Consider the following 19,649-nt stretch of genomic DNA (forward strand, 5'->3'; position numbering starts at 1 on the left):
TGCCCCTACAAAAATGGTAGTTTGGTTACAGACAGGGAATAGTGTCAAAAAAGAAATCTCCCAGATATAGGGACACTTTGGAGGATTTTGTGGTAATAATGTAAAAAGACAAGACAGTTTGAAGTTCCCAGAATAATACTCAGTTGTTGAAATAATGTGAAATTCAGTCCATAACACTCGCAAACTATAGTAAAATATGATATCTGAAAATCCCGGAATGACCCTGGCGTTAAATCATAAACCATCAGAGGGTGGGAGGGAACAATTAATCACTCTCGAAGGGGAAGTCTTCATAGAAGAGTTTTTGTTTTTCTCCCCATATCAGGAATCAAGACATTGACTACTGTAGAATACCAGAAGTCCACGTGCGGACCTGAAGACAACAGATTGGCAGGAAAAAAGAATGGATTGAAAAGTTGCGCAGGTGCCCGGCTGTTGCAGATGGTATTTCTGGCGGATAACAGAATAGATCCTTTTTATGTGCTGTGCACACTCAGAAAATGAACATACACAACTGCTGCTATTCAGACCTGCGACCTTCTGACACATAGGACTCCTTATGCCTGAAGAGGCGTGACGGGGGAAGTACAGGCTGTTGTAATGTACATTAAGGGCGTGTACGAGCAACTGCATACAGATTCAGACTGAGACGTAGTCGCAAATATAGTGTAAAATTCGGCTCTATTTGAGGGTGGTAAGATGCATGTGTACACAGCAGATGGTGCCAAACACCTGAATGCTTATTGAGACTTTGGGAGTTGTTTGGCCACAGATTAGGATTTACCAAGAGTGTTGTAGCAAAGATAGAAAAAAATTGTACACATGTTGGAAAGTTCTTGCTGCTGTATTAGCTAGGTTGTTCAAGTTTAAATTATACTACCTAGCAATTGCGTTTGTAACATCTAAAATAAAAGTTTTTTGTGCATGTTAGCAAGTTGGACGCAAGTGTTAGAGAAGTGTTAAGTGGACACATCTGCAACTCACTCAGACCTAGATGCAACTTCAACTGTGCATATATATATATATATATATATATATATATATATATATATACACACACACACACACACACACACACATTTTTCCTGTTGTCAGTCAAACAGGGGAATGTTTTTTACATCTCCGCGTAATTTCGCAGGAGAGAATGAGAGAGCACTTTTAGATAAATAATTTTCTCCCTTTTGTTAACATTTAATCTACACTTGAAAAATCATGTTGCCATAGATAAGTATTCAAAACTGGATTAATGTTTGACCACGTGTTCTAAAATACTCACAAATATTTGTACAGAATCACTGGTACCACTGAGATGGGGATGGATAGATAGATAGATATTTATTTAGATAGATAGATAGATAGATAGATAAAGTGACAACAGGGGGACTGTGAAATAATGTATAATTTACACCTACTTTTCACCAATATATGGAAACAGACTAGTGGGATAGATGCTTGTTTTGTGCACTAAGTGTTTTTCTCACATAGTGTTTAGAAAATACAGTTAAACAATATAACACCTAACCACCTTTCATATTTTTTATCCCCAGGTATGTACATTAACTGCTGCAACTCTCACCCTCTCCTAATCTGAACCTCATCTCATTAATTTATACTTCTCATCTGTGCAACTGTGCTTTTTTTAAAAGTGTGCAAAAGGAATTTGTTATCTATTGCTATAACCTGTGTCGAGTTGCTGATCAATTAAACATTTTTTATAACACTGGCCTTGCCTTATCTAACCTTAATAAGCCCAATAGCTACCTTTGCCTTCTCCGATCAGCTGACCAATTAGGACAAATGTAACATGTTCTGAAATCGGCCTCAATATATCTTAGCATTCAGTCTAAGGGGAAAGACGCATTGGAGGACAGTGTGTTTAAGTGTTTTTCTCACAAAGTATTTAGAAAATACAGTTAAACAACACAGTTGAAGAAACAATGAAAAATTGAAGACATCCAGAAACCAGCTACATATACTACAACCAGCGGAGGGCTGGCAAATCTTAGCCCGGGGGGCAAGACTTGACCCGGCAGCCTATTTTAAAGAGAAAAAAGTGCAGGTGGCTCAGTGACCCAGCCCCAGTTACTACGCTATGTCCCCCAGCCCAGTCTTCCCCTGACTCTGCATTTCTTCGCTAACTGCACTCAACGTTGCAACTAGTTATTTTGTTTATTTGCCTTAGTCTCTTGCCCTTTATTCTTAAATCACAATGTTTAACAAATTACTTATACGCATATACAAGCGTTTTGGGACACACTGACTGGTGTTAAGAACCCCCCAAGCCGATACTGCACTACCCGGAGTCTACTCTGCCAGTCAGGTGTTCACTGGAGCCCCTATTGGTGGGGACAGACTTGGCCGCAAACTGACAGAGGGTTGTGAAGTGCGTACCGGCTGGGGAGAACCCAGGAAAGCGGAGTGAGGTCCAGGCACGGGTCAAGGGCTGGTAGCAGACAGCAAATCCGATAAACCAAGCCGAGGTTAGGGGTCACGGGCAAACAGGAAGGTCGGTAATCACGTCAGGGTTGGGGTCACAAGAAACACAGCAGGGTCCAAATCCAGGCAAGTGGTCATACACAGGTAATCAGGCAGAGAATCACAGACTAGGGACAAAGGGCAGAGCAAGTCAGCAAACAGATAGCAGGAAGCTATAACCGGCAGGGAGGCTAAGCCCTCCCTGCCTTGAATACACAGTGTGACCAATCAGAGCCTAGCTCTGAAACTGCCCCCAGCCTATGCCTAATGGACAAATTATACAGAATTAACCGGCAGGCAAGTTACTTAGTTGCGCACGCGCCCAGCAGTTCTCCTTTGCTGGGACGCGGCGCTCTCTTTTTCAGTGTCCCGACCGTTGCCTAGGCAAAGGCCGGGACGAGCCCCGGAAGTGACGTCCCGGTCTTCATAGCGATGGCCGGTACGCCTGTGAGAGAGTCGCTGTGGCTGGGCACCGCCACAGCTCGTAACAGTGCCCCCCCCCCTTGAGGAGGGGTCAAGGCACCCCGACATCCAGGCTTCCCAGGGAATTGCTTGAAGAATTCCTCAATGAGTTTGCGGGCGTGCAGGCGTCTCCACGGAATCCAAGATCTTTCCTCCGGGCCACGATCTTTCCACTGAACTAAGAAATGGATTTCCCCCTGGACCTTTTTGGAGTCCAGAATCTTCTCCACCAAGAATTTCTTGTGACCTTCCAGAATGACAGGCTGACATTTCCGTAAGTAACGGAGCCTAGACTTACGTGCAGGGATAGCAGACTTTAGGAGAGAACAATGAAAAGTATTCGGCATCCTAAGAGACTGCAGGAACTGAAGACACAATGAAACACAGGAGAGTTGAAGCGGTCTGGAAACCGGCAATGCAATAGTCAGGAATCAGCTGGAACTGAAGACACGATGAAACACAGGAGAGTTGAAGCGGTCTGGAAACCGGCAATGCAATAGTCAGGAATCAGCTGGGACTGAAAACACGATGAAACACAGGAGAGTTGAAGCGGTCTGGAAACCGGCAATGCAATAGTCAGGAATCAGCTGGGACTGAAGACACGATGAAACACAGGAGAGTTGAAGCGGTCTGGAAACCGACAAGTTGAAGCGGTCTGGAAACCGGCAATGCAATAGTCAGGAATCAGCTGGAACTGAAGGCACGATGAAACACAGGAGAGTTGAAGCGGTCTGGAAACCGGCAAGTTGAAGCGGTCTGGAAACCGGCAATGCAATAGAGAGGAATCAGCTGGAACTGAAGACACGAGGAGAAACACAGGAACACCTTCAGAGACTCACAGGGAATGAGACTCCAAGATCAGGCAATGAGGTAATGACCACAGGTGCTTTAAATAGGGAGTGTTGCCTGATCAGCCAATTAACTAAAAGCAACAGGTCTGAAGGATTCATAGAAGCTGCGCATGCGCAGACCATCAGGATGGCGGACGGCCACGGTTCCTAATAACAGGAGAAGAGGCACTCACGGTCCGGTGAGTGACAGATCCTCTTCATTTAAGATCCTTAATGAATCAGGCCCCATGTCACCTGTAGCAGAGCTCTTACTGTGAGATATGTCCTGACACAAGTTAGTTTTTGGACTCCTGAATAGACTTTGTGGGACCGGTCACAGCTGGACATCCTTGCAGCCCAAGGCAGCATTTTGAAGGCCTTTACAGGTATATAGAAATATGAGCTTTAAAGGAAAATGTTTTCATAGTTCATATTTTGGGAAATCCGGGTGGCACTACATACTGAGGAGCAGAAATCACACCGGGGTTGTGAATGACAGGTACGTGTGGTATCCGGGAACAGCTAAAATCACATATCTTTAGAAAATGTAAGTCACATTGTCATACTTCCATCATGTTTGGTATCAAAAGATGGACAGTCACAGGGGATTTATTAATAATAAAATTGGATCTGTGTGACACTCCACAGAAAAGTTAGGTCACATAGTAGAATTGGTTAGTAAATCAGGCAACATGCAAATGGGGATTGAAAAAAGTGTCACAGCCACTACCCCCTGGGGGTAGAAAGAGGTGTGGAAGTGTCTTTAAAAAGCTGAGACCAGTTACAGCAAGTTGTCAGACTTTTTGGGAAATCAATTCACATTGATAAGCTCTCCATCTTCCTTGCCAATTTCTCAGAGTATGCCATTCATGTAAGTGACACGCTGAATCAAATCTTTTTATTTTAAACTGTTTTGCTTGTGTATGTTATCTCAATCTATTAATTGCTTATTAACTTTTTTTTATATCTGTATGCCCTGTACTTTTGTATATTAAATCTATAATTTAATATGTTGCATCCTTGATACTCTAACAAATCCATTAGCCCAGCGGTTCCCAAAGTGTGCGCCGCTGCTCCCTGGGGTGCCGCGGCGCTGTCACAGGGGAGCCGTGATCGCCCTAGCAAGAAAAAGAAGAGAAAAAAAACAAACAAAAAACAAAACTTACCAATCATCCAGCTCCTCCTCTTCACTGACTGCCGGGCGCGACGTCATCACGTCTGTCAGCCTCAGTGAGGAGCAGCAGCAGAGAGGACATCAGGAAAGAAGGTAAGTAAAGGAGAGTGAAGGGGGGCACAGAGAGACACGCTGAAGGGGGACAGAGAGACACGCTGAAGGGGGACAGAGAGACACGCTGAAGGGGGACAGAGAGACACGCTGAAGGGGGACAAAGAGACGCTATAGGGGGACAGAGAGACACGCTGTAGGGGTACAGAGAGACATGCTGTAGGGGGACAGAGAGACACGCTGTAGGGGGACAGAGAGACACGCTCTAGGGGGACAAAGAGAGATGCTGAAGGGGGACAGAGAGAGATGGCGAAGAAGGGGACAGAGTAATATGGTGAATGGGCGCAGTGATATGATGAAGGGGCACAATGTGATGGTGAAGGGGCCTAAATACATCTTACGTCATTTTGACCCAACTACTTATAAACGGGACTACCCGGTAATTATTTTGGCTTAGGGGTGACTTGGAAATATTATGGTGACCCTAAGGGTGCCTCGAATTGAGAAAGTTTGGGAACCACTGCATTAGCCTGTTAAGAAAAAAATAGCAGGGCCAAGTGAACCCTTTGAATGCCAGTGTGTGATTTGTTGATACATTTCATTAACAAGTTGTGTGTGCTTGTTTTTACAATTGTGTAACAGTCTGGAGGTGTGAAGAGTTAACCCTTTGCTTGCTTGTGTGATTGATTGATTGATTGATTCAATATATGAGTATTAAGTGAGCGTTAGATTTATTTCGAATTTACTCACCTATTTCAGTGCCCAGATAATTCCCTCAGATCCAAGTCTTGGGGTACTTTTTGTCTGTTTTTCGGAGATGAATAGTTGTCTGTTCTAAACATTTATCCTTTTTTCTTATTATGTGTGTTCTTGTTTTTTCCCTATTTTTTCCTATCTTGTTTGTTTTGTTCCATTTCCTGTACAATGGTCTGATTCCCAAGGAAAATCCTAGTATGGATGTCTTTATTACTGGCTGCCTACTTTCTACTGTGATTTTTATATACCAGAATCTTGACTACTCAGTGGAGATCACCGTGTGCCTGTTGTGGAAGTAAACTATCCACAGATACTATTACACCACGAGGAGGTAACCGGACATTTATCTTATTCTTGTATTTCGACAACAGAGTACACAATAAAAGTGCGGTTCGTATTCTTCGCATTATTCATCATGAAGAGGTGAAGGATCTATACTGTTGGTTTTGTTACACCGTAAACAAATCTGTGGAGGCTTCCAAAGCTGAGATAGACGTACACACTGATCGGTTCGACTTTCCCTACGGTACAACAGACCTGGTGTGTATGAAGCCACCAGTCTGCCACGCCAAGTACCTATCTGTTCATACGTCTCCTTCAGGAAACATGACACAATTACCTCTGTTCCAGATACAAAATCGGGACGTGAAACTGTTTTCTGCCAACTCAACTGTCTGCATTTCCACCATGTATTGGAATTACAGTAACGTCTTACAATTATTATTATTATTATTATTATCATTTATTTGTTAGGCGCCACAAGGTGTCCGCAGCGCCGCACATAGTACAAACAGTAGACTATACAGGGTATAACAATACAGAACAATAAACAAAAAGTACCAATACTTCAGAAACTCCAGGCAGGCAGATGCAATAGACACGGAGCAGAAGAACGGGTAAGGAGACAGGAGGGAAGAGGGCCCTGCTCATTCGAGCTTACATCCTAAGGGAGGGTTGACAGACCAGGCACAAGAGGAGCCGGTTGAGGCAACAGGAGAGAGGGGAGAATGAGCGGAGGAGATAGGGGTTAAGTGGATGGGATGGTAGGCTTTGAGAAAGAGGTGAGTTTTGAGTGCACGTTTGAAGGAGCACAGAGTGGGAGAGAGGCGGATGGAGCGAGGGAGGTCATTCCAGTGAAGGGGGGCTGCACTGGAAAAGTCCTGGATTCTGGAATGGGAAGAGGTGATCAGAGTGGAGGAGAGGCGACGGTCATTGGCCGAGCGCAGGGAGCGGGCCAATTCCTACAGAGCATGGAGATGTACCAGATATTGGTGGCCCAACGGGTCATGATCTACCTTAATAACTGCAGCTCACAGGTAGAAAAATTTATGCAGTACTACATCGCAGAGGGTGTTTTAGAGGCCATACCATGGCCAATTCAGCGGTACCGTAGACCCACTTGAGCATGGTGCTATTCTGTTGATGCTAAGGATATTGGGGATTATGGTCAATTGGCAACACTCAATGACTACATCTATCAGAATATGTACAGGACTAAGTTTGTGCTATTGAATGATATTGATGAAATAATTTTGCCATTAAAACACTAGACGTGGGACAGCATGGTGGAAAGTCTTCAACAACAGAACCCAGGGGTGGGGATTTTCCTGATTGAAAATCACATTTTCCCTCAAACCGTAGCCACTGATGGAAACTTTTTGTCACGGTTCTACATAGAGGCCACTTACTGGTATTTGCACAGCTAACCCGGAGGCGCGGAATCTAAACGCACTCCTGGGGGTAAATGTATCAAACTGCGAGTTTGTAACTCCAGCGATTTTCTCGGGAGAGTTGAAACTCGCCGATGTATGAAGCTGAGTTTTCATACAAAATCGCCAGAGTTCTGCTTCTGTCAAAATCGCTACTTGCAAAATCGCCAGAGATCAAACTCACCACTGTTTGGCACTGCAGCTATACAAGTCTCCAATGTATGAAGCTGCGAGTTGGCAAACTCAGGAGAGTTTGCTTCTAAACACGCCAGATACAACACGCTGCTTGATAGCAGCATGTTGTATAAACACATCACTGTTACACTGCCCTGGCAGTGTTAAAAAGTGAAAGAACAGATAAAAGTAAAAGAAAAAAAAGCGTGAGGTCCCCCCACTATTTATGCTTAACCCTAGTGCTGCCTGACTAGTGCTGGTCCAGTGAAAATCGGGGAAAAATTTTGCGTGGGGTCCCCCCGATTTTCACTTTACCAGCACTAGGCAAACCAGCCAGGGTTGGTGGCACTATAGCAGGGGGACGCGCGGCAGGGGTCCCACTGCCATAATGACTAACCAACCCTAGACTGTTCAGCGCTGGGCTGGATTCCCTAGGGAGTGGGGTCCGCTGAAAAAAATGAGCGGGCCCCCCCCCCCCCTAGAAAGAACCAGCCCAGTGCTGATAGAACTAGGGCTCTTCCTACTACCCCTGGGCTGTGGGTAGTAGGGTAATACGGCGGTAAATAGTAGAAAAAAATAAACTGACACCAATTTTGTTTGTGGAACTACATGTCCCAGCCAGCCAGGTTGCCCTAAAAACTGTGGGCATGCTGGTGCTTGTATAACTACAAGCACCAGCATGCTGGTGCTTGTATAACTACAAGCACCAGCATACCCACGGCAGCCAGGGCATGTTGGCACTTGGAGAACCACAAGTGCCAACATGCCCTGACATTCCTGGCTTGCTGGGCCCTGTAGTTCCACAAAGAAAAAAGTTAACAAAACAACAACACCCTCATACAAATCACACATATTTATTAAAAATAAAAAACCCACAATAAAGACACTAACAACTTGCGTAAGCTGTATTTACTGTATTACAGCTTACGCAAGTAGCATAGCGCATGCGCAATGCGCTACGTTAATTGCGTAAGCGCTAAATACTGTAATATGTGATTTCCCCACTAGCGTGGGAAAATGCCATAATACAGTACTTAGCTCTTACGCAAACAGCGTAAGAGCATTGCGGAACGGACCTCCTACTAGGTAGGAGGTGTTTGCGGCGGCTCCTGGCTTTTTTTTTTTTAACTTCAATCAAGACTAAAGAATCGGGATATTACAAATATGGGCCCCTTCTGGGTGAAGTGTTCTAGTTGGCACAGATTCGTTTATGGAGGTACAAATGGCTGGGACTGGGGCAAGCCGGCAAGATGGAAGTATAAATAATAAGGGACTGGGGTAAGCAAGGACACTTTGGATCAAGAAAGAAGACATCATTGGTAAGTATTTGTTTTTTTTTATTTTTATTAAATAGTTGTGGTTAAAAAGAGGGTTGTTAGTGTCTTTATTGTAGGTTTTTTATTTTTAATAAATATGTGTGATTTGTATGAGGGTGTTGTTGTTTTGTTAACTTTTTTCTTTGTGGAACTACAGGGCCCAGCAAGCCAGGAATGTCAGGGCATGTTGGCACTTGTGGTTCTCCAAGTGCCAACATGCCCTGGCTGCCGTGGGTATGCTGGTGTTTGTAGTTATACAAGCACCAGCATGGCCACAGTTTTTAGGGCAACCTGGCTGGCTGGGACTTGTAGTTCCACAAACAAAATTGGTGTCAGTTTATTTTTTTTCTACTATTTACCGCCGTATTACCCTACTACCCACAGCCCAGGGGTAGTAGGAAGAGCCCTAGTGCTATCAGCACTGGGCTGGTTCTTTCTAGGGGGGGGGGCGCTCGTTTTTTCAGTGGACCCCACTCCCTAGGGAATCCAGCCCAGTGCTGAACAGTCTAGGGTTGGTTAGTCATTATGGCAGGGGGGCCCCTGCCGCGCGTCCCCCTGCTATAGTGCCGCCAACCCTGGCTGGTTTGCCTAGTGCTGGTAAAGTGAAAATCGGGGGAACCCCACGCAAAATTTTTCCCCGATTTTCACGGGACCAGCACTAGTCAGGCAGCACTAGGGTTAAACATAAATAGTGGGGGGACCTCACGCTTTTTTTTTTTTTTTTAACTTTTATCTGTTCTTTCACTTTTTACCAGGGCAGTGTAACAGTGATGGGTTTGCCAAACACAGGAGAGTTAGCTAAACTCGTCAGTGTTTACATCGCTCAAAATCGCCAGAGATGACCAGCGATTTTGAACATGAGTCTCAAAATCGCAGCTTGATACATTTCCAGTCTTTTTTAAAAAAAATCGCGATTTGCCGCGATTTCAACACGCTGGCAAACTCGCAGTTTGATACTTTTATCCCCTGGTCTTCACCAGGGACCCCCGCAAGGAAGTTTGGAATTAGCTGCAGGAGTATGCAGGTCGTGGCCCTCTGGGTCAGCCACCAGTGAAGTGGTGCAGGTAAAGGGTGCTGTACTGGCCAGAGGTTGGACGGTATAGGAATCAGGCAGGAACGTAGGTGTCACGATACCAGAGAGAGTTCAACTGGATCCTGATAGTTCAGCCGAGATTGACGTTACTTCAGCGAGGGGCGCGGAGTCTAACAAGTGAAAGGTGTTCACCAGTGATTCCCGCAAGGGAATATGGGCTTTTGCGGCTTCCACTTGCAGGTCGCGGTCCCCTGGAGAAGTTCTCAGCGAACCACAACAGACGGAGCGTAGAATCAGGTAGAAGTAGTACTGTCACTTGATAGCGGCGTTTAGCCGGGAAGTTTGGCAGCGTTGCCACTTGGGAGAGGGAATATAGCTGGGATGTTCAGCGACGTAGTCACTAGGGAGCTGGTTAGCAGGAAAAGATAGTGTCGCCACTTGGAAGTACTTTCACTGGAATCTCAGCAGCGTAGCCACCTAGAGGTGAATTCCCCGGAGAGATGTAGCTTGGGAGCTGAAGAAATAGCAAAAACACAGTAGCTGTTTCCAATCTTAAAGTCAGGGACTGACTGAAAGAACCAGCATTGAGTTCTGGTCAGAGGAGGTAGATATAGTGCAGTTCCTATTGGACAGCCAATAGAGGGCAGTGAGAACACATAAAACAGTTAGACAGTTCTGCGCATGCGCAGAACCACTGAGCGCCGAACGGAAGACGGGGAGAGACAGCGCTGGATGGCTGCAGCAGCGTGGACCAGGTAAGTGAAAAAAAAGAGAGAGTCTTGGTGGGGAAGGCCTCCGGGATCAGCGGACACACAAGCCGGCTCTCGGGGAGACAGCGGGAGTCCGGCGTGTGACAGTACCTCCCCCTTTAGAGGTGGGCACCGAACACCTAGGACCTGGTTTCTTCGGAAATCTGGAGTGAAATTTTTTTAGCAGAAGAGGATCACAGATGTCTGCAGCCCATACCCAGGAGCGCTCTTCGGGGCCATACCTGTCACGGGCACTAGGAGTCTTTACCCAGGGATCACCAGGTGATAGGCTTACCAGAGCAGTATAGATGGTAATATGGTACTCTGGTAGCAGGGTGATCACGGAACAGGAAATAGTAGATGATAGAGATGCTCAGGAAGGTCTATGACTAGCAGCACTGGTAATATGGATGTAGTAATACACGAGGAACTGTATGGACAAAGGACACGTGAGGGTAGTCAGTGGTCTGCGGTAGCAAGTTGTACCACTGCTATAGTGAGGAGGAATGTCCAACAGAAACGAGGAGGTGATGAGAGTCAGCGGTCTGCGGATAGCAAGTTGTACCGCTGTCTGAGTGAAGGAATGAAATCCAAGTGGAGGTATCCGGGGAGTCAGTGGTCTGCGTTAGCAAGTTGTACCACTGCTATGTGAGAGGATACTGGAACAGGTGACACAGGAAACAGGGATCAGTGGTCTGCCTCTAGCAAGTTGTACCACTGAATATATATGTGAGGAGGAGCACGGGGAGAGACTGCAATACAGGGGATACATGGGCACCTTAAACTTGATCCACAATAAAATGCACAATATATTAATGACTGAACAGCACTGCAATAATAGAAAGTCACTTGAGGTAAACCGGCACAAGATAACACAGTCAATGATGGCAATAGTCTCAGCGGATAGTAAACTCCAGAGGAGAACAAACTCAGTTCAGCAAGATATGCAATACACCAGCACAGTCAATGAGAAGTATGCATACCGTGGTTCAGAAGCAGGCTGTCAGACAGGAGTGCAGAGATACCTGAACGGCTGGAGGCCGGCAGGATGCGAAGTCCCTGGAGGGGTGAAGCGGTAATCAAGTAGGTGCAGCGCACAGGTAGGTAGACCAGCAGGGGAACAAATACTCAGGAAGCAGTAGTATGTAGGACTGGACTCCTGGAGGACCCTGAAGAGTAGCGATGATCTAGATGAGATGAAAACAGTGAGGCGCAGATCCGATGCAGACTGGCGAGTAGAAACCAGCGGGAACACGAAGAAGCACGGAGAGCGGGTCAGCTGTTGTAGGACGAGTAGAACTGAGAAGTAGCAGCAGCAGGACTCTGCAGATACACGGAGGTAGCGGATAGCAACCAGCAGGTGCAGCAACGATGAAACACGGCAGAGCAGAGCTGAGCTGGAACTGTTGAGCACGGAGAGTAGCGGATAGGAATCAGCTGTAGCAGTCTCGAGGAAACACGGGAGAGATGAGATGAGCTGAAGACTGAAGCGCACGGAGGCAGCGGATAGGAATCAGCCAAACAGTCACGATGAAACACAGGCGAGTTGAAGGAGATTGAAGACTGTAGTGCACGGAGGCAGCGGATAGGAATCAGCTAACAGTCACGATGATACATAGCAGAGTTGAAGTGGCTTGAAGACTGTAGTGCACGGAGGCAGCGGATAGGAATCAGCTAACAGTCACGATGATACACAGCAGAGTTGAAGTGGCTTGAAGACTGTAGTGCACGGAGGCAGCGGATAGGAATCAGCTAACAGTCACGATGATACACAGGAGGGTTGAAGTGGTTAGGAAACCACAGGAGTAGAAGTGGTCTGGAAACCACAGGGGTAGAAGTGGTTTGGAAACCACAGGAATCAGCAGCGCTGAATACACGAGGAAACACAGGAACACCTTCAGAGGCTCATGGGGAATGAGACTCCAAGATCAGGCATCGTGGTATTGACCACAGGTGCTTAATATAGGGAGTGTTGCCTGATCTGCCAATTAAGTTAAAGGAACAGGTACTGAAGGGTTTGAAAGGGCTGCGCATGCGCAGACCCTCAGGATAGAGGACGACCACGGTTCCTAAATATACGGGAAGAAGCACTCACAGTCCGGTGAGTGACAATACCCCTTCCAGTCCACTAAATACTTGATTGTTCCTCTAGAACTTTTGGAATCCAGAATATGGCTGATCTCGAATTCATCAGTTTGTTGGAGAGAAAGAGGAGTGGTAGATGTGACAGGAACAGTGAATCGATTAATAATGAGTGGTCTCAATAAGGAAATATGAAAGGCATTGGCAATACGTAGAGTGGGTGGTAGCCGTAACTTAAAACAAACGAGACTGATTACTTGAATGATCCTATAAGGACCAATGTAGCTAGGAGCAAGTTTCATACAGGGCACTTTAAGACGAATGTTCTTTGTAGATAACCACACCTTGTCGCCAACCTTCAAAAGAGGAATAGCTCTGCGTTTTTTATCTGCCGCCAGCTTGTAGCGAGTAGAGGATTTCTGAAGGGCCTACCGAACTCGAGACCAGATGGATAGAAAGTCCTGAGAGTGTTAACCGCTGGAACTTGGGTGGGAGGGAGGGCTGAAAATTCTGGCATACGAGGATGGCCTCCAAATACCACGGAGAACGGAGTGGTTGATGTGGATTCGTGAAAGGAATTGTTATGAACAAATTCTGCCCAGGGTAGCAAATCCACCCAATTACTCTGGTTGGCTGAGGAAAATATCCTGAGAAACGTTTCAAGATCTTGATTGACCCTCTCCGTCTGGCCGTTGGTTTGGGGATGATATGCGGAAGAGAATTTCAGACGGATACCAAGAAGATGACAAAGGGACCTCCAGAATTTTGAGACAAATTGTACCCCACGATCCGAGACAATTTCAGCGGGACAGCCATGTAGTCGGAAAATTTCCTTAATGAAATGTTGAGCTCGACATGCTGAGGACGGAAGACCGATGAGTGGAACGAAGTGTGCCATTTTAGAGAAACGGTCCACAATAACCCAGATGGTATTAAATTTATTAGCTGGAGGTAGGTCAGTGATGAAATCCATGCTAATATGGGTCCACGGTTTGGTAGGTAGTGGAAGAGGGTGAAGTAGCCCTTGTGGAACCTGGCGGGGGGTTTTGTTTTGAGCACAGGTAGGGCAGGCAGCCACGAAATCTTTCACTTCGGAGTGGAATTTGGGCCACCAGTACTGTCGAAAGAGTAGTTCATATGTTTTACGGGAGCCAAGATGACCTGTAAATCGTGAAGAATGACACCAGTGAAGAAGACTCTTCCGTAGATGAGGAGGAACAAATGTTTTTCCCTGGGGGGGAATAGGAGTTGAGGAAGTTAAGAATAATTTAATGCATTTAGAGTCCAGGATAGGACGTTCCAGCAAGGTGTCTGATCCCAAATTTTCTGGGAACGCCCGGGATAATGCATCCGCCTTCTTATTTTTGATACCGGGTTTGAAAGTGACCCGCAGATCAAAGCGGGTAAAGAAAAGGGACCAGCGGGCTTGACGTGGATTCAGGCATTGGGCTGACTGGAGATAGAGTAGATTCTTATGATCTGTGAAGATCGTAACTGGGTGACGAGCCCCCTTTAGAAGATAACGCCATTCAGTTAGAGCCAATTTCATGGCCAGGAGTTCTTTATCCCCAATGGCGCAATTACTCTCTGCTGGCAGGAACTTGCGGGAGAAGAATGCGCAGGGATGGAACTTGCCTTGAATAGTTTTTTGAGAAAGAACTGCCCCCACACCGGTGGAAGATGCATCCACCTCTAGGAAAAAAGGAAGGGAGACATCGGGTTGCTGGAGGATAGGTGCCGATGAAAAGGCTCTTTTGAGAAATTGGAACGCTTCTAATGCTTCTGAGGACCAATTTTGCGGAGTCGCCCCTTTTCGGGTAAGAGCTGTCAGAGGTGCCACAACAGAGGAGTAACCAGCAATAAACCGCCTATAATAATTGGAGAAACCCAGGAAACGTTGAATGGATTTGAGTGTAGTTGGTTGGGGCCAGTTGATTATAGCATGAACTTTTCCCGGGTCCATTTGTAGACCGGATCCAGAAACCAAATAGCTACAGGAAAGGCAACTTAGGGACCTCAAATATGCATTTTTCCAATTTGCAGAATAAATGGTTTGTGCGTAATCTGGAAAGAACCTCAGCCACATGTAGACAATGAGTGGAAAGGTCCCTGGAGAAAATTAGGATGTCATCCAGATATACTACTACATTGGAATATAGTAGATCACGAAAGATTTCATTCACAAAACTTTGACAAAAGGCAGGGGCATTACATAAGCCAAACGGCATCACTAGATATTCGTAATGACTGTCCCGTGTATTAAAAGCCGTCTTCCACTCATCCCCAGAGCGAATCCGGATTAAGTTGTAAGCTCCGCGTAGATCGAGTTTAGTGAAGATTTTCCCACCTTTAATGTGATCGAAGAGTTCGGTGATTAATGGAATGGGGTATCGGTTTTTAATAGTGATGGCGTTCAGGCCTCTGTAGTCGATACAAGGACGGAGGGCTCCATCTTTTTTTTTCACAAAGAAAAACCCGGCCCCGGCGGGTGAGGATGAAGGTCTAATGAAGCCACGTTGCAGATTTTCCTTGATGTAGAGTGTAGTAGCCTCTGTCTCGGGCAGTGAGAGCAGATAGACTCGGCCTCGAGGAGGAGTTTTCCCCGGAATGAGATCGATGGGGCAATCCTAAGCTCGGTGGGGTGGTAGACGCTCAGAGGAGGCTTTAGAGAAGACATCCGAAAATGAAGAATACTGGTGCGGTAAGATAACCGTAGTGGGTTCTGAAGGAATCTGTGTGAAGCCGAGAGGCTTGACCGGGGTTAAACATTGGCGAGAGCATGCAGGGCCCCATGCAGTGATTTGTGATGAAGGCCAATCCAGATGGGGTGAATGTAGATGAAGCCATGGTAGACCTAGGATGATTGGGCTGATGGTCAGTGGGAGAACGAGAAAGGAAATCTTTTCCCAGTGGAGGGCCCCAACTTGCATGGAGATCTATTGTTCGTCTAAGAATACTGCCATTAGGGAGACGGGAACCGTCAATGCCAGTAGTAGCCATGGGCTTTTTCAGCGGAACAGTGGGCAGCGCCAGTCTTGTAACTAGAGATTGTGACATAAAGTTCCCGGCTGCTCCTGAATCCAACAAGGCCTTGGACGACTTGGGCCCTGAAAGTAAATGTAAGGTGACAGGAAAAGAACATGTTAGGTCTGGAAAAGAAGTTGAAGAGGAAGCAAGAGTCCCTAGACTGACCTCTCCAGTGCAGACTAGGGTTTGTCGTTTCCCGAACGCCGGGTACAAGCAGCCAGGAGGTGACCAGAATCTCCACAATACAGGCATAGTTTATTCTTCATCCTTCTCTCTCTTTCATCCGGAGTTAAACGGGAGCGCCCCAGTTGCATAGGCTCGTCCGTAGATGTGGGTGGTTGAAAACGAGGAGCTAGACGAAAGGTAGACCGTCTAGGAAGGTCTTTCTCGGACGATCTTTCCCGAAGCCGAAGATCTACCCGGTTGCAGAGAGAAATTAGGGCATCTAAGGTGGGTGGCAATTCTTGAGAAGAGAGAGCATCCTTGATCTTATCTGACAGCCCTTGCCAAAAGGCAGCAACAAGAGCCTCATCATTCCACTGGAGCTCGGAAGATAGAGTTTGAAACTCAATAACGTATTGAGCCACAGAACGAGAATTTTGACGTAGTCTTAGGATGCTGGTAGCCGCGGATGTCACTCGTCCTGGTTCATCAAAAATCCTCCTGAATGCCGAGGTGAAGGCTGAAACATCATTGAGGAGATCGTCATTACGTTCCCAAAGGGGAGAGGCCCATGCCAGGGCTTTTCCGGATAGGAGGGAGACCATATAAGCTACTTTTGACCTGGAAGTAGGAAAATTCTGAGGTAATAACTCAAATTGGATGGAGCACTGATTTAAAAACCCACGGCAAGAGTTAGGATCACCATCAAATTTGGAGGGTGTAGGCAAACGCAGAGAGGAAGTGGCTGCAGAAGGAGCCTCGGTTGCTTGCGGTTGAGCAGCCGGCTGAGGCGTGGCCTCCTGTAATGCGTCTAGACAGGTAGCCAGAGTTTGCAAACATTGCAAAAGTTGCATCTGAACTGCATCCTGACGCTCCACTCTTCCAACCAAGTGTTGAAGCATGTCCTTGGCGGAAGGTTCTCTATCAGGATCTGACATGGCTGGTTCTTAGTGTCACGATACCAGAGAGAGTTCAACTGGATCCTGATAGTTCAGCCGAGATTGACGTTACTTCAGCGAGGGGCACGGAGTCTAACAAGTGAAAGGTGTTCACCAGTGATTCCCGCAAGGGAATATGGGCTTTTGCGGCTTCCACTTGCAGGTCGCGGTCCCCTGGAGAAGTTCTCAGCGAACACAACAGACGGAGCGTAGAATCAGGTAGAAGTAGTACTGTCACTTGATAGCGGCGTTTAGCCGGGAAGTTTGGCAGCGTTGCCACTTGGGAGAGGGAATATAGCTGGGATGTTCAGCGACGTAGTCACTAGGGAGCTGGTTAGCAGGAAAAGATAGTGTCGCCACTTGGAAGTACTTTCACTGGAATCTCAGCAGCGTAGCCACCTAGAGGTGAATTCCCCGGAGAGATGTAGCTTGGGAGCTGAAGAAATAGCAAAAACACAGTAGCTGTTTCCAATCTTAAAGTCAGGGACTGACTGAAAGAACCAGCATTGAGTTCTGGTCAGAGGAGGTAGATATAGTGCAGTTCCTATTGGACAGCCAATAGAGAGCAGTGAGAACACATAAAACAGTTAGACAGTTCTGCGCATGCGCAGAACCACTGAGCGCCGAACGGAAGACGGGGAGAGATAGCGCTGGATGGCTGCAGCACCGTGGACCAGGTAAGTGAAAAAAAAGAGAGTCTTGGTGGGGAAGGCCTCCGGGATCAGCGGACACACACGCCGGCTCCCGGGAGAGACAACGGGAGTCCGGCGTGTGACAGTAGGGAGGCGAACCAGGCTGGCTGCGCAGTACAGAGGAGGCACACAAAAGCGAAGTCAGACGGTCCGGGGTCAAAGCCAAAGTGGAGGATAATGCCCAAGGGAGATCCGAAGGGAATGTCAAACAAGCCGGGTCAGGAGCCAGAAAGTCAGTCCGAGAGCAGTTGAACACTAGGAGACGCTGGAGCAGGGGAACCATTCCACAATACTCTGGCACCCTAATGGTGCCAGAGACTTTCTGATATAGGAATTGCCATTACCCTATTGGAGAGCGTGGGTCAGGTAAAAGGAATAGCGTCCCATTGCTAGGCAACAAGACGCGGACCCCCGCGCATGCGCCGGGCCGCCGGGCGGAAGTACGTCATTCGTCCCGTCGACTCGGAGACAGGCGCCCGTCCCCGGCACCGAGTGAAGGTGCGGGGACGGCGCCTGACACTTTTCCAACATTTCATCATGGAAGAGTTTGCCGGGGTTCAATATCCTGCAGTATGTTCACTGTTAACCGGACAGAGCGGATTATTTCAATGTTTGGAAAATGATTGTGGATCCTAGAAAGGTAATTCAAACTTCTGTACACGCTTTATTAAAGCGAATTGGGGGTGTTGCGAAAGTCCCAGTTAAGACCGACCTGGTGTACCACTGCAGAGGACCTCTTCAGAAGAAGTTACCTAAGACATCTTTAATGAAAGATAAAACCATTTGGAGATATAATGCTTCATTGATTAAACACATTAACAGGGCACCACTGCTAACTTGTGGGTGTATTATCACTGGATGCAACAACATAGATTCTCACTAGTCGGCTCTTACAGCTTGTTGGATGCAGCAACCATTTATTTGGGTCTTGTATACCTGTCAGCAGAAGATTTCCTGTTGTGTCTGCAGCCCTCAGTCCTCTGCACTGTAATATGGCTGACTCTCTCTTACGGTCTCTCCACAGGCAGCTCTCTCCAGGGCCGTGCGACATGTGCCTGCAGAAAGTGGCACAGTGCAGAAGATCATGGATTCTGATAGGACGGTCTGTCCATGATGTGTTGTGTGCGTATTGTCGCTAACCAATAACGATTGTCGAACCTCGATTTGTGTTTCCAACGCACAAAGATTTATTCGCAAATAGAAGAATAATAAGTTCAAGTGAAGTGATAATAAATACAGCCGTTACTTATCGCAGGCGCTCTGGATCCAGTGTGCAGTCATTCAATCCTGAAGTCTGGGGACAAGATGTCTGAACACTAGATGTGAAGCTGCTGCCTATATACACACAGAAATACTGTAATACAATGAAGATGGTATAGCTTGCATCTATTGGTCCAGGTCTCAGGAAGGTCCAAGGGGTTGTCAATCATTGGCTAGTTCATCCCAAGGAATCCAAAGGAGGGGGTCACCTCTCCAGGGGGTATGCTCGGCTCTTCCCGCCAAGATTCCTTAGTCTTAAGTAGTTCATAATTCCCTATCATTCATAACTTGTGTATGCACTCTGCGATTCCTTCGCAGAGTGAACCAAACAGTAGAAAATGTTAAGAGGTTTATTATGATACCACTCATGATGTGATTCCTTCAACCTGTTCCGTATATTTCACTAATATGCATGTAACTTTAATATAACACATAAATACTACTATATTTCGACATAACTGACTATGTGTTGCAACTACTATTAATGTGTACTATTTTATAAGTATGCGTGTTTGTGCGAATGTATGGTAAAAGACCAATTACTGTTGCTGCCACGTGTAGTGGATGCGTACGCCCTTTCACGCCGTAGCGTGCCCTTGTACGTCGTAGCGTACCGTACGCATCTTTTCAGACAAAGACAACCAAGTTTGCTCGACTTTAATTGAAATGACTTTATCCAATTTGCTGACTTCGACAGATGGATACGCCCTTTCACCCTGTGTTGGTTACTATAGGAACAGAACCGCTGGAACTGCGTAC

The 19,649-nt window shown here is 46.6% G+C and overlaps 1 long non-coding RNA gene and 1 pseudogene across 1 annotated transcript in view; one reads left to right on the top strand and one right to left on the bottom strand.

Moving 5' to 3' along the window:
- LOC142101365 (uncharacterized) overlaps window positions 1-19,649 on the bottom strand; it is a 485,133-nt gene that overhangs the window by 205,498 nt on the left and 259,986 nt on the right. The window lies entirely within an intron of this gene.
- On the top strand, window positions 3,123-7,454 carry LOC142101430 (uncharacterized; annotated as a pseudogene).

Source organism: Mixophyes fleayi, chromosome 9 (assembly GCF_038048845.1).
Source record: "Mixophyes fleayi isolate aMixFle1 chromosome 9, aMixFle1.hap1, whole genome shotgun sequence".
Lineage (NCBI taxonomy): Eukaryota > Metazoa > Chordata > Amphibia > Anura > Limnodynastidae > Mixophyes > Mixophyes fleayi.